Here is a 26,721-nt window from a genome sequence, read left to right on the forward strand (position 1 = left end):
AAAGAAATCTTGCCATTTGCAACAACATAGATGGAACTAGAGGGTATTATGCTGAGCAAAATAAGTCAATCAGAGAAAGACAATTATCATATGATTCCCTGATATGAGGAATCTGAGAGGCAGAGTTGGGGTTTGGGGTGTAGGGAAGGAAAAAATGAAACAAGATGGGATTGAGAGGGAGACAAAGTGTAAGAGACTCCTAATCTCACAAAATAAACTGAGGGTTGCTGGGGGTGTGTGTGAAGAGGTTGGTTGGGTTATGGACATCGGGAAGGGTAGGTGATATGGTGAGTGCTGTGAAGTGTGTAAGCCTGACGATTCACAAACCTGTACCCTTGGGGCAAATAATACATTATATGGTAATAAAAATAATTAATAAAATAGATAAATAAATAAAGACTTTCTTTCATCCAATAATAATAATAATAATAATAAGGACAATTTGCATGAAACTTTTTTATTTTTAGCAGCATTTCTTAGGAATGTCTTCTCTAAACCTCCAGGCCAGACTAGATCTCACTGCTTTAAATTTCATATCATCATATAGCACTTTCATAGCACTTGCTGCAATTGTTTATGCACCTTTATATTATTGTTTTTTTTTAATTTTTTATTTCTTCTTCCAAACTCTAAAGTACAAGAAAACAGGCATTGAGTTTTTTCCTTATCATTTCATTCCTATAGCCCAGCAAAGAGCTTGACACATAGTAAGCATTCAAAAATGCATCCATTAATTTAATGAAAAAATTGGTGAGGAAGCCTTTTCGAAAAAGAAAAATAATATTTAATATAAGATATTAGTATACTTTTATTACTGCTGCATTTGACAAAGGTCATTATTCTACTAGCTAATGATCACATGCCCCTCTCATTAAATGCTCTCGAATACAGTATTATCATCCACATGACTTGAACAAAGAAGCTTGAATTTTAAGAAACTTTCTGAATCATAAATAGCCAATAAGTTAAAGAGAGATGGTGTTTAAATCCTGACTCTCCTATTATTTCCAACTATTATGTTTTGCCACAGTGTATAATAAACAACCAAAACTCATGGACATATATCAATAAGCATTTATTTAGTTCTTATTACCATGGACTGGCTGAAAGTTAACTGATCCAGGTTTGGGACATCTGTGGATTCTACTGATTACAGCTGAACTCCTTTATGTTTAGTGGTAGGCTAGGGGTGGGCTCATTTAGATGGATAATTCAAGGCAGCTGCTAAAGACTCTGTTCCACCTATAACCCTTCTTTTGAGAATATTTGAGTAGTCTAGGTTTATCTGTTTATAATAGTGTCAGAGTCATGTAACAGCTAAAGGGTAATAGAATGTGTTACCCCAAAATATGCATGTTTGGCATAAACCTTATTTTTGTACAGGAGAAATTTTGAAAATGGAGTAAAAGTTACCTTTTTGTAGGAGAGTTTGCATTTATAAGGGAAATCTCCATTTCTCTCTCCATCTCTTTGCCAGGAAGAGGCCAATGATCAAATCATAATAAATATACCCTTGTTTAGTATGTTTTTCCTGGTAGCTTCCAATAACTGGCCTCCCAACCACCCCCAACACCTTTCTTTCATCTTTAGCACTAGGTGGTCTTAAGGTGATGACTTGGGCCATTTCTGGGAGTTCCTCAGTTTCTCTGGGTATCTCTCATACATACAGGGAATACATATGTTATTTAACTTCTGTTTATTTTTCCCATTTAACTATCTTTTATCACAGGGACATCTCAGCCAAGAACCTAGAAGAGTAGAGGGAAAATTCTTTCTTCCTTTATAATTGTTTTCCAAAGACATTAAAATTTATGTTTTGTCTTTTAAAATAAATAGATTTTCAATAGTGCATATAAATACAGACTAAATTGATGATATTAAAATTATAAATAACCTGATTTAAGTAAAAATCACTCAATTTTCATGTAAAAAATTTCATGTACAATATCATCAGGCATATTTATTTCAACTACATTTTGAAAAATACTTAATTTTACATATTACAATTTCATCAGATATATTTATTTCTATTTTACCTGTTGTAAGACTTTAAAATAAATTTAGATAATGTTATTTCTGGTGCTTTTCTTTTTCTGATGCTTTTCTCTTTCTGCCATTTCAAATAATATCTGGCATCATTTCAACAATTTTACTTAATAATTTCTTGTACATAGGTCTGCTAGCAAACTCTCTCTCACTGTTGGTTTGTCTAGAAATTTGTTTATTCCCCTTCATTTTAAAAGAATAGTCTCACTGAATAAAGAACTTTTGGTTGACAGATTTTGTCTTACAAGGTTTGAATATGTCATTTCATTATTTCCTGGCTTCTCTTATTTCTGATAAAAACTAACCCATTTTTTGATTCATTGTTTTATAAATGTGACATTTTTTTTTCTCTTGCTGCATTCAACATTTTCTCTTTATTTTTGGCTTTATGTAATATCATTATGATGTATCTTCATGGGATTTTCTTTGATCTTATTTTATTTGGAGTTCTGTGGACTTCTTGCATGTATAAATTAATTTTTTTCTCCAAATTTGGGAAATTTATAGACATTATTTATGCAGATATTTTTGACATAAATCTTTATGCTCATTGCTCTCATTTTGATATATTTAACATTCATTTTAATCCTTATAATCTATTCAAATTGTGAAATCAGCTACATTTTGTTTTTACAACAAACTTTGAAACTATTAAAAGGAAAATCTTAAATGATCTTTGTTAAGTGGGGAAGTAATTTCAAGAACACTTTCACTATTATGACAAACTTTTTTCTTCACTTTATAAGGGAAATAAAATTTAGGCTAAACCTTACATTAAGAAGAGCGAGAGACACTGGATTCCAAGACATAGTTCATATTTATCCCAGGATTCAAATAGTTAGGCTGACAATCTCTTTCCTTCCTTTCTGTTCTAAACATAAAAAAAAGAGACATATTCTGCCTTGAGCAAAAATGAAAGTGAGATTTTTGCTGTAGAATGACAATTATTGCCAGTAATGGTCTAGTATGTGTTATTCAGTTTAAACAGCAAATTCATCATTTTAGCTCTGGGCATAAATAAACAAGATAATCACATATTCTTAAAAAGCAGTATCCCCCCCCCCCATGTTCAAGTTGAAGGAAAGTGTATGGGTAAGTAGATGAAAAGGTAAATTAAAATTATATTGCAGAAAAAATCCATAATTTATAAAATAAAGGTACCACTGTAATTATAATGATTGACTTAGGTTAATAAATGTGAGTGAAATTTAAATATTGAATATTGTGCTTACATTTGCCAAGGGACCTGACGTTATAAGGGTATATATAACATCATCTCATTGGATTGCTACTTTTCTAAGCAATTTACTAAGAAGCTAGTTAGTTCTTGTGCAGTTCATTTTCAGATAAGTAAACAAATGAATAATGAAAATTCCAGTCTTAAAAAAAGAACACATTTATAGACAAAGTCTTTTAGTGTTGTAAGCATTTTACATATTTATTTACTTAATTCCATAAAATTATTTACTAAATTCCATAAAAATCTAATTTATAGGTATTATTCTCTCAACATGATACAAAAATTGAGTCATGGAGACATTAAGTGACATAAAGAGAACACATCAAGTTAGAATTTAAACTGAGTTTGTTTCTAGATCACATACTCTCAGGCATCGTACCACACTTCTTTGGTATACAAGAATTTTGAACATTAACTCCTGGTAATGCTAATAGTATGTGTGATTTTCTCATTTTTCGCATCAATAACTTATATGCCAGGAGAGGGAGGTGGTGGGATGAACTAAATAAGGAAAGGGATTAATGAGCGGACTAGTCATGATCAGTGTAGGGTGATGTATGGAACTGTTGAACCTCTATATTGTATACCTATGTGAACTAACTGGAATTAAAACAAAAACAAAAACAGCAAACTTATTCACCAATTATATTTAATCATTTGACATAGTTGATAATTCTCTGTTTTAAAATTATGAAATAGGAGGGGGATATTCAAGCTCACTCTTCATTATCAAATTTTTTGTATTTATTCATTTCCAAATATATTGATTGAACTAGTCACTGGAAACATAGCAGTAATAAGGATTTAAAAACTCTGTCTTCATGGGATTTAAATTCTGATGACAATAAGAATAAGAAAACAGAAAAGTAGAAAACTATAGGTTGTGATAAATTATTTGCAGGATGGATAAAAGGTGATGAGATAGAATATATATGGTAAGGAAGCTAATTTCCATGGGGTCACCTACCTGTGAAAGCAGAGACCCTGCCCAGATTAAATTTTGTAAGATGTATAGAGACACATTCCATCTAGAAGAAATAGGAAATGATCTCTATAGTTAAGAGTCTCGGGGTGCCAGAGTGACTCAGTCATTAAACGTCTGCCTTTGGCTCATGTCATGATACCAGAGTCCTGGCATCAAGCCCCATGTTGGGCTCCCTGTTCAGCAGGAAGCCTGCTTCTTCCTCTCCCATTCCCTCTGCTTATGTTCCCTCTCTCTCTGTGTGTCAAATAAATAAATAAAATCTTTAAAAAAAATACAGCCTCTTATCATTTGCCTCCCTCTCAATATTTATCTTACATTATTTTTCCTCCCCTTCCCCTATGTTCATCAGTTTTGTTTCTTAAATTTCACATATGAGTGAAATCATATGGTATTTGTCTTTGGATGACTTATTTTGTTTAGCATAATACACTGTAGTACTATCACATTGTTGCAAATGGCAAGATTTCATTCTTTTTGATGACTGAGTAAAATATATATATTATCTCACCTCTTCTTTATCATCATCAACCAATAGACATTGGGGCTCTTTCCATAATTTGGCTATTGTGGGTATTGCTGTCGTGAACATTTGAATGCATGTTCTCCTTAGAATCAACATTTTTTATCCTTTGGAAAAATAACTAGTATTGCAGTTGCTGAGTGGTAGGGTAGTTTTAGTTTAAGTTTTAACTTTTTGAGGAGCATCCATACTGTTTTCCAGACTGGCTGCACCAATTTGCTTTCCCATCAACAGTGTAAGAGGGTTTCACTTTCTCTGCATCCTTCCCAACATTTGTTGTTTCCTGTGTTGTTAATTTTGGTTATTCTGACAGGGGCTGAGGTGGTATCTAATTGTGGTTTTGATTTGTATTTCTCTGATGATGAGTGATGTTGAACATTTTTTCATGTGTCTGTTGGCCATGTGTATGTCTTCTTTGGAGAAATGTCTACTTATTTCTTTTGTCCATTTCTTAATTGGATTTTTTATTCGCTGAGTGTTGACTTTGACCAGTTCTTTATAGGCTCTAGATAGAAGCTCTTTATCCAACATGTCATTTGCAAATATATTCTCCCATTCCATCAGTTGCCTTTTATTTCTGTCAATTATTTCCTTTGTTGTATAGAAGCTTTATATCTTGATGAGTTCCCAATATTGCATTTTTGTTTTTGTTTCCCTTGCCTCCAGAGACGTGTCTAGTAAGAAGTTGCTGCAGGCAAGTGTTGATGAAGGAGAGGTGGGTAGGAGATAGGTAAATGGGTGATGCACATTAAGGAGGATCTGTGTGGTGAGCACCAGGTGTTATATGTAAGTGATGAATCACTAAATTCTACTCCTGAAACCAATACTACACTATATGTAAACTAATTTGAATTTAAATAAAATAAATAAATAAAAAAGAAGAAGAAACAGAAAACGAATGGTCTACAGCAGAGAAAAAAGTTTACTATGGATAAGAAACTGGAAAACCAGAATGTTTTCAGGATAGTGGGATATAGAAACAATGATACAAGGTAAGATTGCAGAGAAAGTCAGAATAGGAGTCACGGATATGTGCTAAAAGATTATAACATATATTTATTGGAAAACACTGCCTTATTCACAATAAGAGCTTCCTCTCATATTCCCGATTTTGGACTTGGTCTCGTAGCTACAACTGATTGGTTTAAGTTGGGAATTCATATTTACCTTCCTGGGAATTTTGAATTAAAAATATAACATACAATGTCTGAGAATATTGAGAACTAAGTTACATTATTAGTGATTTGCAACCTATGAGCACCTTCAGCTGAGAACTCTGGAACAGGTGAAAGTATAATTTTGGAATTTTAGGAATTAAAAGGAAGGTAGGAAAAAAAACATGGTAAGTAATATCCCTTCCAAAAACCTCTAAACTGAAAATTATCAACAGAGTCTCCAGTTGTTTTTAATGAGACCATAATAATCTGCAAGACATCTAAGAATGAGTACATTTTCCATCTTAATATTCACTTCTTGTCTCTTCCAGAAAGACAGAAGTGATGTCTTCTAGATATGATATATTTATATAAATGAATAAACACTACTTTAACTCATAATTTAACTGCAATTTTTAGTGTCTGTGATATTTAGCTATTTTGTCATACAAGTTATATTTATCACCACATTTCATCTATTGTTACCTTATATCTCATTTGTTATTTCACTCTTTTATTTGAAATATCATATTTAAAAAATCATTTACTATACCCATTAATCATAATTCACAGAGTAGGAAGAAATTTACTTTATACTTCAAATTGGTAACTCTTGTAAAGAATATTTTGTCTTTAAAGATGACTAGGAAAAACAGTTAGGTTGGAGGTAGAACAGTTAAGACAACAAGCAAACCTTCAGATTTTGTGCAATGTTTTAATGATTAAAATTTAAATAAGAAGTAAGATCACTTGATTTTGGATAAATCCATTGCCTTCAGGTTTGTATGCACAAGATATATATTATATTTGTTAATTACTCCAGTCTTAAAGGTTAGCATAAATGAAGAGTCTTAGATAAGGATGATTGATTTTATGTTTGGCATCGTAATTATTGTCTCCTTGACTAGGCATTCAAACTCAATTAAAATATGCTCTTTAAAAAGGTAACTGGAGCCCTGTGCATGCAATTATTTATACCAATCTTAAATTAAGACTATCCAGGACATCAAATGAGCAGTGACTTTATATGTGTAGAAAAACTACCATAAAAGTTAATGGTGCCTCATGAAATAATAATTGACATTATTAAACTATAAGCAGAGCATTACACACACACACACACACATACACACACACGCACACACATGTAGTCATTTAAAGCTCTGCTTATATCAGCATTTTATTGTAGTGGAAAAGAATATTATTTTTTTTTCTTTTTTAAACAAAGAAAGCCAAGTTTTACAACCTTTCATAATGTAAGTACACAAATTATTTGACTACATGAAGAGTACAGAAACAGTAAGACATGGTAGCATTTACAGTTAGAACTTCAGTCAAAATATATTTCTTGAACTTGATATAATTCTAGGCATGTGATAATGTAAATAAAAATATAAAAAATAAGCAATTGTCCTCTCCACTCAAGGAGCTCTTTATACAATAGATAAGTACATATGTGTGCTGTGTATGTATATAAAATATTATATATAAAACATATATATGATTTATACAATTTGTTTGATTTAACCTTGCCTAATTTTAACCAATACTGTTTTTGTAAATAAAAATATATGTAGGTATATATGCACATTATTACATGCAAAAATTGACATGACCATTTATTTTCTGAATGGAATACTTTAAATTTATTCCTAGAAAAATTATAAAAAGGGAAAAGGAAATTCACTTTGATCTGAAAGTACAGATTGATATTAACCTTATTTAGTATATTTTATAAAATTTCTTCTAGGTAGATGTATACTGAATATAAGATGCAGGGTATGATTATATAGTGTTGATTAGGTGGGACACCTACAGTTAACTATTTCTACCCATTCTAGAGTCCTTGTCAATATCCATAGATACAAAGAGGAAATAATGTGCACATAATCCTCAAATTTCATTTGTTTAAAAAAAAAGAGTTAATGTTCTTTAAAAAAAAGTGAGTATCTTATGCTACTGACCTAATGTTTTTTTTGTTTTTTTTTTTTTGAACATATGACATAATCACCCAAGTTCCCAGGCTGGTGTAACACTCACCTCTATTTGGTTATGGGTCAGAGAATAAGAATGATGGTCAATTATACCTGGCTGTTAAAGATTCCACCTGGAAATGACATGCATAAATATGGTTCAAGGCAACCCACTGTGTCATACCCAATTTGAAGGAGTAAGGGAGTATAATTCTACATCTGCCCAGAAAGAAACCATATATATTTAATGAAAATGTTGATGTGTATAATGCATACACAAGAAATATAAATATAGGAAAGAAGGAATGAAAATGATCATTATTCATCAATAAAATTATTTGAATTTACTAAGCATAATGTGTAAAGAAATAAAACCCACTGGAAAATTCTGAAATTTCAGTAAGGGGGTCAGGTGTATAAGCAAATGTTAAAAAATAAATATTTCTTAAACTTTAATAGCATTTACTAAGTACAATTTAAAAAATTCCCAACCAAAATGTTTAAACATAAAATCTAGAAATGTAAACATTTTTAGAAATGCATAGAATTTATGCAAAAGAAATTATAAGTCTATTTTGAGATCCAGGGGGAAAATGATCTATATGGAGGAACTGTGTTGTTAACTATAAATTTACAATCTTGTAAAAATGTTCAATGTCTCTAAATCTTTCTATATATTTAATGTAATCATAATACAAAACTTTATAACACTACCTCTCAGAAATGATGAAGAAAAAGTGTAATGAGTCTTGCCAGGAAATCTTAGCTGGAGAAAAACTGAATAAGTATGAAGATTTGGTTTTATATGTTATGAAAAATGTGTGTTTGGGCATTAACATTTTGAGTAGATACAGGCACTAAACCATACAGGCACTAAACCATAAAACTAGAACAGAGTTGTGTCTATTCCCAATTATTCTAGGCTATGTTCTCTAATTTTTGGACTACAAGAAAGTCCAGAAGTCCTGATAAAGGGAAAGGAGCAAATCAGGACTTGGCGCAGTGACTATTTACTAACCAATGTAGAAATATTCAAATTCAACATTTTAACAAATGGTTTAGATATACAAGATAATAGCTAAATACCATCTCTAAATGTGGTTTTGATGCCAGATTGAAAGTGTAAGGAGGAATTTACTTAAAAGTATGAAAATCTATTAAATTATTTTAATATCTGGAAAGAATATAAATATAAGAAAGCCAAAAAACATGCTACTAAACATGAAGGTCAACCAAAAAATCAAAGAAGAATTTTAAAAAACAACATGGAGACAAATTAAAATGAAAGCACAGTGGTCCAAAATCTTTGGGATGCCATAAAAGCTGTTCTAAGAGGGAAGTTTATAACAAAGCAGGCTTACTTCAAAAAACAAGAAAAATCTCATATAAACACTTAATTTTGTAACTAAAGGAGCTAGAAAAAGAACAAATAAGGCCCAAAGCCAATAGAAAAAGGATATAATAAGATGATATCAGAAATAAATACAGACTAAAAACAATAAAACAGATAAGGAAAAACAGCATCACTTGCTTTGAAAAGATAAACAAAGTTGATAAACCTTTAGCCAGACTCATTAAAAAAAAAGACTCAAATAAATAAAATTAGAAATGAAGAAATAACAACTGACACCACAGAAATACAAAGGATTTTAAAACACTATTATGAAAAATTATGTCAACAAATCAGACAAGCTAGAAGAAATGGATAAATTCATAGAACCATATAATGTTCCAAAACTGAATCAGAAAGAAGTAGAAAATTTGAACAGACTGATTTCTAGCAATGAAATTGTATCGGTAATCAAAAATATCCCAAAACAAAAGTCTAGGGCCAGATGTCATCACAGATGAATTCTACCAAATATTTAAAGAAGAATTAATACCTGTTCTTCTCAAACTGTTCCAAAAAATAGAAGAGGGAAGAAAACGTCCAAATTAATTCTATGTGGTAGCATTACCTCAATAACCAGATATAAACTTAAAAAAAAGAAGAAAAGAAAAGAAAACAAAACAAAACAACAGGCCACTATCTCTGATGAATATATTTGCAAAAATCCTATACAAGGAGCACCCGGGTGGCCAGTCAGTTAAGCATCTGATTCTTGGTTTTGGCTCAGGTCATGATTTCAGGGCCATGAGCTCAGTATGAAGTGAGCCTCAGACTCTCTCTCTCTTCCTCTGCCCCTTCTGCTCATGCTCATTCTTTCTTTCTGATATAAATATATAAATCTTTAAAAAAGATCCTCAACAAAATTATTAGCAGACTGAATCCAACAATACATTACAAAAAATTCATTCACCATGGTATAGAGGGATTTATTACAGATACAAGAGTAGTTCAATATTCACAAATCAATCAACTTGATACACAAAAACCTATTGTCCTTCTCAATAGATGGAGAAAAAGCATGTGACAAACCTACTTTCAGTGAAGGAGGTTTAGAGAAAACATACCACAACATAATAAATGCCATTTCAGAAAAAAACCATAGCTAACATCATACTCAATGGTGAAAACCTGAGAGCTTTTCCTCTAATATTAGGAAAAAGAAAACAATGTCCACTCTCACTGCTTCTACTCGGCATTGCACTGGAAGTCATAGCCATAGAAATCAGACAAGAAAAATAAATAAAAATCTACTAAATAGGTAAGGAAGAAGTAAAACTTTCACTACTTGCAAATGACATGATACTATACATAGAGAACCCTAAATATTTCATTAAGGAACTACTAGGACTGATAAATGAATTTAGTAAAGTTGCAGGATGCAAAATTAATATACAGAAATCAGTTGCATTTCTTTATGTTAATAATGAAGTGGCAGAAAGAGAAATTAAGAAAATAATCTCATTTAATATTATAGGGATAAAATTATAGTGATAAAATTAACAAAGGGGGGAAAGCCCTCTGAAAACAATAAAACACTGATAAAAGAAACTGAAGATGACACAAACGTATGGAAAGATATTCCATGTTCAGAAGTATAAAAATCATTATTTTTTATTTTTTTATAATTTTTAATTTTATATTAACATATAATGTATTATTAGCCCCAAGGGTACAGGTCTGTGAATCACCAGGTTTACATACTTCACAGCACTCATCATAGCACATACCTTCCCAATAGTCCACAGCACTCAACATAGCACATATCTTCCCCATTGTCTCCCTACCCCCATCCCTCCTGCAACCCTTCTTGTTTTGTGAGATTAAGAGTCTCTTATGGTTTGTCTCCCTCCCAATCCCATCATGTTTCATTTTTTCCTTCCCTACCCTCCCAAACTCCCAACTCTGCCTCTCAACTTCCTCATATCAGGGAGATCATATAATTGTCTTTCTCTGATTGACTTATTTCACTAAGCATAATACCCTCTAGTTCCATCCACGTTGTCACAAATGGCAAGATTTCATTTCTTTTGATGGCTGCATAGTATTCCATTGTATATATATACCACTTCTTCTTTATCCATTCATCTGTTGATGGACATCTAGGTTCTTTCCACAGTTTGGCTATTGTGGACATTCCTGCTATAAACATTCAGGTTCAGATGCTCTATTGGATCACTACATCTGTATCTTTAGGGTAAATACCCAGTAGTGCAATTGCTGGGTTGGAAGGTAGCTCTATTTTCAACTTTTTGAGGAACCTCCATGCTGTTTTCCAGACTGGTTGCACCAGCTTGAATTCCCACCAACAGTGTAGGAGGGTTCCCCTTTCTCCACATCCTTGCCAGCATCTGTCATTTCCTGACTTGTTAATTTTAGCCATTCTGACTGGTGTGAGGTGGTATCTCATTGTGGTTTTGATTTGTATTTCCCTGATGCTGAGTGATGTGGAGCATTTTTTCATGTGTCTGTTGGCCATCTGGATGTCTTCTTTGCAGAAATGTCTGTTCATGTCCTCTGCCCATTTCTTGATTGGATTATTTGTTCTAAGGATGTTGAGTTTGATAAGTTCTTTATAGATTTTGGGTACTAGCCCTTTATCTGATATGTTGTTTGCAAATATCTTCTCCCACTCTGTCAGTTGTCTTTTGGTTTTGTTAACTGTTTACTTTGCTGTGCAAAAGCTTTTGATCTTGATGAAGTCCCAATAGTTCATTTTTGCCCTTGCTTCTCTTGCCTTTGGAGATGTTCCTAAAAAGAAGTCACTGAGGCTGAGGTTGAAGAGGTTACTGCCTGTGTTCTCCTCAAGGATTTTAACAGATTCCTTTCTCACACTGAGGTCCTTCATCCATTTTGTGTCTATTTTCAAGTGTGGTGTAAGGAAATGGTCCAGTTTCATTTTTCTGCATGTGGCTGTCCAATTTTCCCAACACCATTTGTTGAAGAGACTGTCTTGTTTCCATTAGACATTCTTTCCTGCTTTGTCAAAGATTAGTTGACCATAAAGTTGAGGGTCTATTTCTGGCCTCTCTATTCTGTTCCGCTCATCTATGTGTCTGTTTTTGTGCCAGTGACTTATTATCTCGATGATGATAGCTCTGTAATAGAGCTTGAAGTCTGGAATTGTGATGCTACCAACTTTGGCTTTCTTTTTCAAGAAAGGTATTCTTCTGGCTATTCAAGGGATTTTCTGGTTCCATAAAATTCCATAAATTTTAGGATTATATGTTCCATTCCTTTGAAAAAAATGGATGGGATTTTGATAGGGATTGCATTAAACGTGTAGATTACTTTAGGTAGCATAGACATTTTCACAATATTTGTTCTTCCAATCCATGAGCATGGAACATTTTTCCATTTCTTTGTGTCTTCCTCAATCTTTCATGAGTACTTTGTACTTTCCTGAGTACAGATTCTTTGCCTTTTTGGTTAAGTTTATTCCTAGGTATCTTATGGTTTTGGGTGCAATTGTAAATGGGATTGACTCCTTAATTTCTCTTTATTCTCTCTTGTCATTGGTGTATAGAAATGCAACAGATTTCTGTGCATTGATTTTATATCCTGACACTTTATTGAATTCCTATACAAGTTCTAGCAGATTGGAGTGGAGTCTTTTGGGGTTTCCACATAAAGTGTCATATCATCTGCAAAGAGTGATAGTTTGACTTCTTTTTTGATGATTTGGATGCCTTTAATTTCTTTTTGTTGTCTGATTTCTGAAGCTAGGACTTCTAGTACTATGTTGAATAGCAGTGGTGATAATGGACATCCCTTCTGAGTTCCTGACCTTAGTAGAAAAGCTCTCAGTTTTTTCCCATTGAGAATGATATTCATGGTGGGTTTTTCGTAGATGGCTTTGATGATAATGAGTTATGTACCCTCTATCCCTACACTTTGAGAAGTTTTGATCAAAAAAGGGTGCTGTACTTTGTCAAATGCTTTTTCAGCATCTATTGAGAGTATCCCATGGTTCTCGTTCTTTCTTTTATTAATTTATTGTATCACATTGATTGATTTGCAGGTGTTGAACCAATCTTGCAGCCCTGGAATAAACCTACCACTTTGTCATGGTGAATAATCCTTTTAATGTACTGTTAGATCCTACTTGCTAGTATTTTGGTGATAATTTTTGCATCTGTGTTCATCAAGGATATTGGTCTGTAATTCTCTTTTTTGATGGGGTCTTTGTTTGGTTTTGGGATCAAGGTAATGTTGGCCTCATAAATTGAATTTGGAAGCTTTCCTTCCATTTCTATTTTTTGGAACAGTTTCAGAAGAATAGGAATTAATTCTTCTTTAAATGCTTGGTAGAATTCCCCTCCAAAGCCATCTGGTCCTGGGCTCTTCTTTGTTGGGAGATTTTTGATGACAGCTTCAATCTCCTTACTGGTTTTGTGTCTGTTCAGGTTTTCTATTTCTTCCTGGTTCAGTTGTGGTAGTTTATATGTCTCTAGAAATGCATCCATTTCTTGAGATTGTCAAGTTTACTGGTGTATAGTTGCTCATAATATGTTCTTATAAATGCTTGTACTTCTTTGGTGTTGGTTGTGATCTCTCCTCTTTCATTCATGATTTTATTTATTTTGGCCCTTTCTCTTTTTGATAAGTCTGGCCGGGGTTTATTAATCTTATTAATTCTTTCAAAGAACCAGCTCCTAATTTCAATGATTTGTGCTATTGCTTTGTTTTGTTTGTTTGTTTGTTTTTGGTTTCTACTCCATTGATTTCTTCTCTGATCTTTATGATTTCTCTTCTCCTGCTGGGTTTAGGCTTTCTTTGTTGTTCTTTCTCCAGCTCCTTTAGGTATAGGGTTAGTTTGTGTATTTGAGACCTTTCTTGTTTCTTGAGAAAGTCTTATATCGCTATTTATTTTCCTCTCAGGATTGCCTTTGCTGTGTCCCACAGATTTTGAACAGTTCTGTTTTCATTATCATTTGTATTTGGGTTCTTTCCAAATTTCCTCTTGTTATTGAGTTCTAGCTTTAGAGCATTGTGATCTGAAAATATGCAAGGATTGATCCCAACCTTTTGGTACCAGTTGAGAGCTGGTTTGTGACCCAGAACATAATCTATTCTGGAGAATGTTCCATGTGCACTAGAGAAGAATGTGTATTCTTTTACTTTGGGATGGAATGTTCTGAATATATCTGTGATGTCCACCTGGTCTGTGCATCATTTAAGGCTTTTATTTCCTTGTTGATCTTTTGCTTGGATGATCTGTCCATTTCAGTGAGGGGGGGTGTTAAAGTCCCCTAACATTATTGCATTATTATGAATATGTTTCTTTGATTTTGTTATTAATTGATTTATGTAGTTAGCTGCACCCATGTTAGGGGCATAGGTATTTAAAATTGTTAGATCTTCTTGTTGGACAGAACCTTTGAGTATAATATATTGTCCTTCCTCATCTCTTATTACAGTCTTTGGCTTAAAATCTAATTGATCTAATATAAGGATTACCACCCCAGCTTTCTTTTGGTGTCCATTAGCATGGTAAATTATCCCCCCCCCCATTTTAAATCTGGAGGTGTCTTTGGGTCTAAAATGAGTTTCTTGTAGACAGCATATTGATGAGTTTTGTTTTTTTTATCCATTCTGATACCCTGTGTCTTTTGATTGGGACATTTAGCCCATTTACATTCAGGGTAACTATTGAAAGATGTGAATTTAGTGTCATTGTATTGCTTGTAAGGTGACTGTTACTGTATATTGTCTTTGTTCCTTTCTGGTCTAATACCAGAAATACCTCTTTGCTTAGAGGACCCTTTCAATATTTCCTATAGAGCTAGTTTGGTGTTTACAAACTCTTTTAGTTTTTGTTTGCCCTGGAAGCTTTTTATCTCTCTTTCTATTTTCAATTATAACCTAGCTGAATATAGTATTCTTGGCTGCATGTTTTTCTCATTTAGTGTTCTGAATATATCATACCAGTCCTTCTGGCCCGTCAGGTCTCTGTGGATAAGTCTGCTGCCAATCTAATATTTTTACCATTGCATATTATAGACTTCTTGGCCCCGGGTTGCTTTCAGGATTTTTCTCTTTGTCACTAAGACTTGTAAGTTTTACTATTAGATGACAGGGTGTGGACCTATTCTTATGTATTTTGAGGGGGGTTGTCTGTGTCTCCTGGATTTTGGTGCTTGTTCCCTTTGCCATATTAGGGAAATTCTCTACAATAATTCACTCCAATATAACTTCTGCTCCCCTCTCTCTTTCTTCTTCTGGAATCCCAATTATTCTAATATTGTTTCATCTTATGCTATCACTTATCTCTCGAATTCTTCCCCTGTGGTCCAGTAGTTGTTTGTCTCTCTTTTGCTCAGCTTCTTTATTCTCCATCATTTGGTCTTCTATATCACCAATTCTCTCTTCTGCCTTATTTATCCTAGCATTCAGAGCCTCCACTTTATTGCACCTCATTAATAGCTTTTTTAATTTCAGCTTGGTTAGATTTTAGTTCTTTTATTTCTCCAGAAAGGGCTGTTATTTCTTCAGATAGGGTTTCTCTAATATCTTCTATGCCTTTTTCAAGCCCAACTGGCACCTTGAGAATTGTCATTCTGAACTCTAGATCTGACGTATTACCAACGTCTGTAGTGATTAGGTCCCTACCCTTTGGTACTGCCTCTTGTTCTTTTTTTTTGTGGTGAGTCTGCCTTGTCATTTTATCCAGATAAGAATATAAGAATGAGAGAATAAAATACTAAAAGGGTGGGAACGACCCCAGAAAAATGTGCATTAACCAAATCAGAAGAGACCCCAAATTGTAGGGGGGATAGGGGGTAAAAAGAAATTTAAAAAAGGAACATTAAAAAAAAAGGAATATATATACATTAGACTGGTGAATAGAACAGAGCACCCACTTAATTTAGGGAGTATTTTGGTCTCATAGAAGAAACAACCTCCACAAACTTTAAAGAAAGAAAGAAAGAAATATATATATATATATATATATATATATATATATATATATATATTTATGTGTGTGTCTATATATATATATAGACACACACACAAAAATGAGGGTAAACACAATGAAGAGATGGAATATGACTGTAAAGATGAAAATTAAAAAAATTCTAAAAAAAGAGTTAAAGGGTTGATAAGATAAGTTGACTGGGAACAGAAAGAAAAAGAAAGTGGAGAGAATTTTCTCAGGCTGGAGAGTAGAACAAACCCTGTGCTAGATGTAGGGTATATTTTGATCTATTAGAAGAAGTTGTAACCCAAAATTTTTTAGAAGAAAAAAACCTATGTGTGTACAAAAGATAAAGTTAGATACAATGAAGGATAAAATATTACTATAATAATAAAGGTTCAAAAAGATTTTTTCAGAAAGGTATTGTTAAGATAAACTAGTTAGAAAATGTTAAAAGAGGAAAGAGTAACAGTTAAAAAAATTAGAATAGAAAATTTTAATTAAAAAATTTAATTAACTTTGCAAGACTAAAGAATCATGGGAAGAAAGCCATGAATGTTGTGCTTTGCTTTCCCTTCCTCTGGAATTCCTCTCTTCTCCTTGACCAGTGAGCTTGGTCTTGGCTGGATTTCTTGCTGATCTTCTGGGAAGAGGGGCCTATTGTAGTGATTCTCAAATCATAACAGTAATAATTATATTATAATCATTGCATTCCAAAGAGAACAAAGAATTATCTTATCCATCAGCCATGTACACTGTCTATAAGTTTGAAATCTCTCTCTTGTACTCTCAGATTGTACTTTGAATCTACTACTTTCTCTCCATATCCCGAACCACAAAATTCCAAGCAACCATCATTTCTCACTTAATCTAAAAAAGCAACTTAAAACAAACAAACAAACAAACAACTTTTTCATGCTTACCTACTTCTGGGTTCACTATCACTGTTCCTTTTAGCACAGAGTGACTTTGTTAAGAAGCAAACAATCTTTACAAAATATCTAGTGTTTTTGTTTGGTTTTTTTTTTGTTTGTTTGTTTTTCTAACTTAAAAAAATCTAAGGAGCACCTGGGTGGCTCAGTCAGTCTGATCCTTGATTTCAGTTCAGGTCATGATCTGTCTCAGGTCTTTGGGTTGTGGGATCAAACCCTTTGTTGGACTTCCCACTGAGTGTGGAGCCTAAGATTCTCTCTCTCCATCTGCCCCTTGTCACCATCCAACTCTCTCTTTCTTAAAAAAAAAAAAAAAAAAAAAAATTGAAATTCCATGCAATGTCTTATGGGGATCTTTATGATCTAGTTTCTGTTGGCCTTCCCCTTTTCATCTTATACTACTTTCTCATCATAATCTGGCCACAGTGTTCTCTGTAGATCTCTTATGGAGAACTTCCCATGTCAAAGTCTTTCCATGGTTTGTTCATTCAGCGTGGAAAACATTTCATTAACATATTGCAAGGTGATTTCTTTGAATCTTCCATATCTCCACTTAAATGTCACCCTCTCAAGCACTGTGTCTGAACACTGCATGAAGGAAGGGCATACCTTTCATTACACTGTGTATTTCCCTTATGACATTCATCTCAATCTGTACTGTGTACATCTTCCCATTTCTTCTCTTTTGTTTTTTTGGTTTTTTGTTTGTGCCCCAAACTGGAGTCCTAAAACTGTTGACTAGTAATAATATTTAGATTCAAAGTAAACAAACAAGACAGGGAATCAGCCTGGCCAAGCATTCCTTCTAGAAGGAACTGTGACCTATTCTATGTGGTATCTTTTATGTTTTTAAGCAGTATAATTATGAAACATTACAAAATAAGATCAAAACTATATACTTTTTTTAAAAATTTTTAATTCAAAACTATATACTTATCAGTAATGTACTTGGGCATAAAAATCATCAAAAAATGAAATATTTGGAATTCCAGATTATTATGTAAATCATGCATATTTTCAATATAATGAGTACTAGACACTAGACTGCTAAGCATTGCTGATTTCTAATGAATATATAAGTAAATACTTATATTTTGACATGTATGCTCTAGTTCAAGTCCTGAAATGTGTAAACAATTATGGGGAAAATAATTTCAGATGATTTATTTTAGACTAATGGACTCAGATAGCCATTATAAATTCTGGACAAAAACATAATGCAATGATTATTTGATGAAATTGAAGTGACCCTGCAGAGGGTGGAATCCATATTTATGTGGCTTGGCCCCAAACACCACTCTCTAGTGATTAGAGGTGGTAAGAACTCATAGGGAAATCTCCATTGTCACTGGCTAAATGTGTCAGAGGTTGTCAGGGCTGTTGCTGAGGGGAGAAACCCAGAAAGGAGAGTGACTTGTAACATGAATACAGAGACTCCACATATAAACGCCTTCAAATCCTTGGCTGATTGGTGAGCTGAGTATGTACAGGGGAGATTCCAACAAGCCCAGGGTAAAACTGCTGGGTCAACTCCCTGCACTTTCATTGGGAAGGTTTGAAACTCTTCCAGGCAATAAACTAGGACTAGCACAGGGCTCCCCTTGTTTACCTCCCCCTCTCTCACCATCACTACCCTGTGTTGCCTGTCATCTCATGTCTGACAAAAACTTTTTCCATATATTTCTTCCTGGATTTTCATTTATTTCAGGCAGAAACTATTACTTCATGATGGCTGAAAGTTGCTGTCCTCTACCTTGTCTTAAAATGATATGGGAGATTTAGGAAGTTTTAGAGTAAATTTCATAGTACTTTTCCACCTGTGTTACATGTTACTTTAAAACTACACTCAATGTATTATGTACATACCAAGGGATTTTATATCACAGAAGCAAAGAAAACACATAATTTTACAAGATCGAAACTAAAGTGGTTCTTGTTATTGCTCTACTTTAAAGTTTTGCTGAAATATAAACTTTCACTTTTTAGAGACTAGTAGATAGTTTGGAATTATTTCCTAAATAACATTTTAAAATTCCTTTCACTGGTGCCAAAGAAAACAGAATAAAACAAAACAATAGATGGGTTTTGTGTAGCATGAAAACTTAGCACTAATTCCCTTGCACATGATCTTGCCAAGGTTGGGAATAAGAATTTACATAAAACACATGTATATATGAGTCTGGGAGCATTGAAAGATAGGAAGGTAACTGTTGACTGCAAGGCAAAATTATAAAAATATATACATCACAACCTGTCAAAAATGAGTCCAATGATATTCTTAGTGCCTGGCAGGGTGATCCAAATTTTAAGAGATTTTTTTTTTCAGCCTTCAAAGCAAAATAGGTTAAAAAGGAAAAAGTCAGAAGAATTACAACACCACCAGCAATAGATGAGATCTTGCCAGGCTAGCCAGGAAGGTTCCCCTTTGACCTTTGATTCTGAGCAGTTTCAAGGCACGGACTGTAAAGACAGCACCCCTTTTACCAAGCCTGGCATGCCTTTTGTTCTTCTAGAGCCTCTCTTGAAGTAAAAGCTCTGGAAGGTATTCTTGGTGTCTTTGGATGCTGACAAAATTTAATCCCATCCAGAGACGTGGAGGTTGGGTTTAAGATAAGATGATTCAGCCCTCTAGGAGTAAATGATTTCAATTTGCTCCAAGTGAAGGATGAAACTATAGGTTCTAAAAATCAGCATTTCACAAGTTTATCCCTTATATCTCTCTTACACATACAAAAATAGTTGAAAAATTAGTAGAAAGTGTATCGGTTTATTAACTTCCTGAGTTTGCTCTTCTGAAAAATAACATTTATCAGCTCTCTAGGCCAAGTCCAGTTTTCATATGTTTTCTTTCCTGGTGATTTTTTCTTTTTCCCCAGCATCTTTATCTTCCAGTCTTCCTACAAAATTTTAGTTTCTGCTATCATACTTTCAACTCTCACATTTTGTTGAATAAGTGTTATTACAACATTCTTTTATTATGGATACTCAGAACACCAAAAATATTAGTGGAGATCTTTTTAGTTTTATTACCCCAGGTCTACCTGTTTCCTTCAATTTGTAATTTTCCTTTGTTTTCTATTGTTTCTGCTTTTAATTTCAGATATATTTCCTTAAGATATTTTCTTTAGAATGCCTTTTTTTTTTCTTTAACTTAAATATATGGTGATCTGTACTTGCCACTTTGTACCCAGTGATAGAAACTAAGAAACTGAGACACTTGGATGGCTCAGTCAATTAACCTGTGGACTATTGATTTTGCCTCAGGTTATGATCCCAGGGTCCTAGGATAGAGCCCCATCTTGAGCTCCCTGCTCAGTGGGGAGCCTGCTTCTCTTTCTCCCTTCGTCGGTACCCTCACTGCCCCCCACTCTCTTTCCCTCTCTCTCTCTCTCTCAAATAAATAAAGTCTTAAAAAAAAAAAAAAAGAAAAGAAAGAAAGAAAGAAAACCAAGAAGCTGATTGAAATGAAAAAGACCATTACATACTTCTGTCATGTGTTAACATTGATAACCAGGTGGCTTATAATCCATTTAGGGTATTGGAATAGTCCCCTTTCTCTGAAATGTGATTAATGTAAAAAAAAATTGAAAAAGATACTCTGATAGTGTGTGTGTGTGTGTGTGTGTGTGTGTGTGTTGGGTGATGGGAAGTGTTTTTTTCCAATGCACAGTCTGAGTGGTACCTGAGTACTCTACTAGTCCTGACATCCAGAAACCTTCTCTCTTACCCTTTGGAGGAATTAAGCATCCACTTCTAGAAGGCAGTGGAAAATTCATAGTTGTTGAATAGATCCACTGGTTTCTTTCTTCAGAAAGACTGTCACAAAATCCTCTCATTTTTCTAAATCCATCATGTCTCCCCACCCATACCATCTTCCGTGTTTGGCATATTTATAATATAACTGGTATCTTCCTCTCCTCTCCTCTCCTTTCATCTTCTCTCCTTTCCCTCCCTCCATTCCCCTCCCTCTCTCGCTCCATCTCTCTTCCTTCCTTTTCCTCTTTCCTTTTCTCTCTCCTTTTCTATCTTTCTTTCTTTCTTTTTTCTTTCTTTCTTTCTTCTTTCTTTCCTTCCTCCCTTCCTCCCCTCCTTCTCCCTCACTTCCTTCTTTTCTCTATTTCCTTCTTGTCTTAGACTCAGAGACTTTTACTCAAATAAGCCAGTTCCCATTCATCTATCTCCCTACTAGATCTCATCGTATATATTGCTGTTCTCTCCTTTGTTTTGTTCTCATGGGAAATACCTTTAAAAATTCCGTTATGGTCTGGTGCCTGGGTGGCTCAGTGGGTTAAGCCTCCGCCTTTGGCTCAGGTCATGATCTCAGGGTTCTGGGATCAAGTCCTGCATTGGGCTCTCTGCTCAGCAGGGAGCCTGCTTCCCCTCTCTCTCTGCCTGTCTCTCTGCTTACTTGTGATCACTCTCTCTCTCTCTCTGTCAATAAATAAATAAAATCTTTAAAAAAAAATTCCATTATGGTCATTTTAGTGATTTGCAGACATAGTAGAACTTACTGTTCAATTCACTGGTATTAATCAGAAGTTTTTGTTTTCTTAAGTACGTCCAGTTTTCATGTTGCACTAGGTAAAATAATTCAAAATTGGTTAAAAAAAGTGCAACACTTTATGACTACCACTATAATTGATCTATATCTTCATATTAAGAAGTACATCATGAAGCCGACTCTCAAATACATTATAAGCTTACCAAATTTTAAGAAGTCTGCTACACGAGAGATTAATCATAAAATTACTTTCTTGTGTTTCCTTTCATAACATATTTTTAGCACAATTTGTAGTAGTATCTGACCAGCATACATACAAAGGGACAATGTACTTAATTAGAAATTAATGGAGGCTCCCTATTTATTTTCCAAAAATATATAGTAGAAAATTTATTTTAAACATTTCACTATATTTTCATTGTTATTCTTCAGAAGCAATAATTACAAATAGCAGAAAGAAACATATTATCTTTCTAGAAGACCCATTTCCTTAATAAAGAGTTGCATAATTTCATGTACACCATTTATTAGACATAGGCACTATAACTAATTTATTATTTATAGACCTTTATACAAACATGTATTCATGACATCAGTTTGCCCTCTTTAACTGTACCTCTGGGCACCATGTGAATCATTTATGAAATGGCTATATGTCTCACAATTGGAAAGATTTCAAATTTAGAAATCACACCATAGTGCACACACACACACCTTACACACACATGCATGCACACACACATTATGTGAGTTTCTTTTCATGAGAAACAGATCCTCATTTGGTAGAATAATAAATATTGAAAACATTAGCTCTATTAATTTAGAAAGGCTTTCCCAGATAAAACAATTTTAATCTAGTAGCTGGAAGATAATTGTATTGAGACATCATAATTGTTTATGGATTATATCAATGATAAAATACCATAAACAGGTTAATAACACATGCACACACACACACACACACTTTGAAAAAAATGTTAACAAAAATCAGGTTATCAGACTGTACTATAATGTGTCATGGATATAACATAAAAAACCTGAAAGCATTAAAACAGACAGGTGAACCATTCTTACCACATTATACCACTTATCAACATAACACTAAAAATATATCATTGACTGCTATATTACTACACCACACAAAATATATTATCCCTGACATAAAAATGCACTGTGTGAGGTAACAGCCACAAGGTAATTATCATAAAAGTTGACTAAATATTAAGAGGATATTTTATTTTAGAATTCTTCTTATTTTTAATTTATATTCATAAACTTTAGACATTACATATGCAGAGCAAGTCATTTAATAGAATGGATCCTACTGCTATACATCAGTTATAAAACTCTGCTCAGCCAGGTCATTAACATCATATGCTGTTCATTAATGTAATCTTTTGGCAAAATACAATCATTGCAATTGCAGGTAACTAAAATGTAGTGTGTACACATTTTTGTCTGGTCTAAATGTGATATATATTTGGAATACAGGAGAAAATTGTTTAGATAATGACTACATATATAATTATGTAATATATAAAACATATGTAATATACAAATAATTATATATAAATTTGTATATCTACTATTAAATCATAGTATTAATATCCTTTCTCCCTCACAAACTCTCTTTTTAAAATATAATTTATTATTTCCAATCAAAATAAATTTTATTTATTAGATGTTTGTTGTCTTGAAAGAAAATTCCAATATCAATTTTTCCAGGTTTTTCAATAGGAAAATAATTTTAATGGAGACCTTATATTAAAATGTTTCATGAAAAGTTAGAGCACATTGAAAAACTTAAACCACTTTAATACTTCTTAAAGTGAGCAAACAATGACAGAACTATCTTCTAACTGATCCAATAAAAGAAACTCTTTTTATGTCTAAGTATTTTCAGACTACCACTAGAGCTTATGTTCTTAGTATTCATCAATTGAAAATGTACTTAATTTAATCAAAAAATATAAATTTACTTTGAAAATATGAATAATCACAACTACCTCTACATATGAATAATAGCAAAACAAATATCTGTAAGATTATTCAGAATATACAGGAAATTTTTAATTATACAGATTAAGACATTATAGTAATTCCTGGTCCCCTAATAGTCCATTGTCCATAAAAGATGGACAATCTTCTTCTTAGCCCATAAGAATATTCAAATTTTCTAGAAAGATTAATTGGCAATTAATTGACAGGGATTTAAAATACAATATCATACCATTAGAGAATTTAACTGAGCCTATAATTAATACATTTCTATTTATTTGAAACATAATTCAATAAAAGAAAAATTCATAGCAAATAAAACTATATTAACATATAATAACATATTTAAAGACATTGTAGAAGATTTTTTCACCAACTTTATGTAAGAAAGATTTGTGTGATTTCTAAATAGCATTTCTGTTCAGTTTTTTAAATTGAGACATTTTAAATATCTAAAATATGTATTAGGGCTTCATTGTTGAGGCTGATAAAAAAATCTGAACAGGTCCATGATTTAGAAATGGTATTTAAATGTAAGCAATTTAACTGCAATACCTTAAGTTCTTAGAACATCTGAGTGAACTATAAAAAGAACCCATCATTGTGTTGTCAAAGTGAGTGACTGACTTTTTATTGTCAAGAACAAATGATTACAATTGTTTTAAGTATGACTTTAACATTCTGAATCATGCACACATATATAACATTTTTGCAATTTTGTCAACTAGGATGAGTCAGGTTTCTAGTTATTGTAAAATAAAAGAATAAAAAGTTTGAAATTTTACACTTTAAAAAATGTACTACTCATCCACTTACAGAAATATACATGCTGTAGTTATTTTCATCATAATTAAGTGTAACTACCTACATATATTATTTCATTCAAACTTCTGTAAAAAGTCATTTTGATGGCATTACATGGAGTACCTGAGAAACAAAAGACAGATTACTCTGATAATCAACAGGGATGTGTTTATTCAATAGATCTGCCAACCTCTTTAGCTGTCATGCTGTTACTCACATATCTCTCCTCCTCAAACTCTGTCATCTGGTAGAATAAAAATTTATTTGGTCTTTTCCAAGAAGGTATTCAACATTAGTCAAAATAATAATTGTCTATGCTTATGTAAAGTAGAAAGAAAAAATTCCAAATAACTAAGATTCTAGTGCCTTTTTAAATACTGTTTTATTTTCAAAGAATAGCACTGTGCTTAATATATGTGCACTGCCTAGATGAAAAAAAAAATGAAACAATGAATGAAAAATTCTCAAAGCTAAAATAATTTTTATATTTTTATTTGAGAATAAAATAAGGCTCCCGCCACCTGTTGTGGTTCTAGAAATGTAAAGCAGAGTTAAATTGAATAATGCATTATGTATTTTAAGTGCAGACTACAGTTTTGCTTGCTTTATGTAATGTTTGGAGTGGTTAATAAGAATACTTAATTCTGTGCCAATTTGGAAATACAAATATTCTCACAAAAACCAAGGCAAAGTGTTTAGTTCCAAATTTTTTTTACAATTTATGGTAAAAACTGAAACTTTTACACTATTATTTTTTGAAAATGTATTGTTGTAAAATGGGCCAAAATGCCTGACCGATTTTTCCCCAAGTTTTTACTTCTTTTGAACATAAAAATCACAGAGATTAGTATTTTAGATACACGTTGGGCACAACACTCAAAACTGATATGTGTGAATATTTTTCCCTGCTCCATTGCCCAGTAGACACCCCCCCCCCCCAGGGCGCCTGGGTGGCTCAGTGGGTTAAAGCCTCTGCCTTTGGCTCAGGTCAAGATCCCAGGGTCCTGGGATCGAGCCCTGCATCGGACTCTCTGCTCAGCAGGGAGCCTCTTTCCTCCTCTCTCTGCCTGCCTCTCTGCCTACTTGTGATCTCTGTCTGTCAAATAAATAAATAAAATCTTAAAAAAAAAGACATCCCCTCCCAAAATGGTGTCTATTATTCCAGTCCATATTTCCATATATTGAATATATTCATAACACAAACTTTATAATAATACCTTTTATGAACAAATTTATAGTTCATGTAGGTTGTGTCTTATCCTTCTCATAGCAACTGAGTGTTTTTAACACAACTTTTTTTTTAAAGATTTTATTTATTTGACAGACGGAGATTGCAAGTTGGCAGAGAAGCAGGCAGAGAGAGAGGAGGAAGCCGGCTCCCCGCTGAGCAGAAAGCCTGATGCAGGGCTCAATCCCAGGACTCTGGGGTCATGACCTGAGCTGAAGGCAGAGGCTTTAACCCACTGAGCCACCCAGGCATCCCTTAACACAACATTTTGAAAATGCACCCACATTAATAGATGTAAACTTATTTATTTATGTATTTATGCATTTGTTATTGCTCTATATAATTATGAAGAATTCTTCCTTAAATCTTTGGATAGTCTGATTTATTTTTTCACAAATTTCTTTTCATAATTTTATAATGATTAATATTATATCCATTTGTCTTTTGCTTATTTGAACATTTAGAGTGTCTTTGTTTTACAAAATATTTATTTTAAATATGGTAAAATTTCTCAGTTCTTAAAGATTCTTGCTTTCCGTTTTTTTTTTTTAAGTTCAATTAGCCAGCATATAGTACATCATTAGTTTTTGATATAGTGTTCAATGATTCATTAGTTGTGTATAACACCCAGTGCTCATCATCACATGTGGAAAAGAATCTTCAAGCAGACTCTCCACTGAGCATGGAGCCCTATGTTGGGCTCCATCTAAGGACCAATGAGAGCATCACATGAGCTGGAACCAACAGCTGGTTGCTTAATCAACTGAGCCACCCAGGTGCACACCGCCCCTCTGATTCCTGTTTTTTAAGATATATTTCCATATATCAAGGAAAAAAGATTTTCTCTAAACAAAGCTTTCTATCATTCTATCATTTCTATCATTTTGTCCAAAACTACTAGGTTTTAATTGGTATATTTTTACAATATGTCTTAACGTCTAGTAAAAATTGTCCTCCTTTATTTTTCTCAGAATAATCTTTGCTTTGAAGACCATTCATCATATTGCTATTGTTTTGTTTCAAATGAAAATCTT

Source organism: Martes martes, assembly GCF_963455335.1.
Source record: "Martes martes genome assembly, chromosome: 2".
Lineage (NCBI taxonomy): Eukaryota > Metazoa > Chordata > Mammalia > Carnivora > Mustelidae > Martes > Martes martes.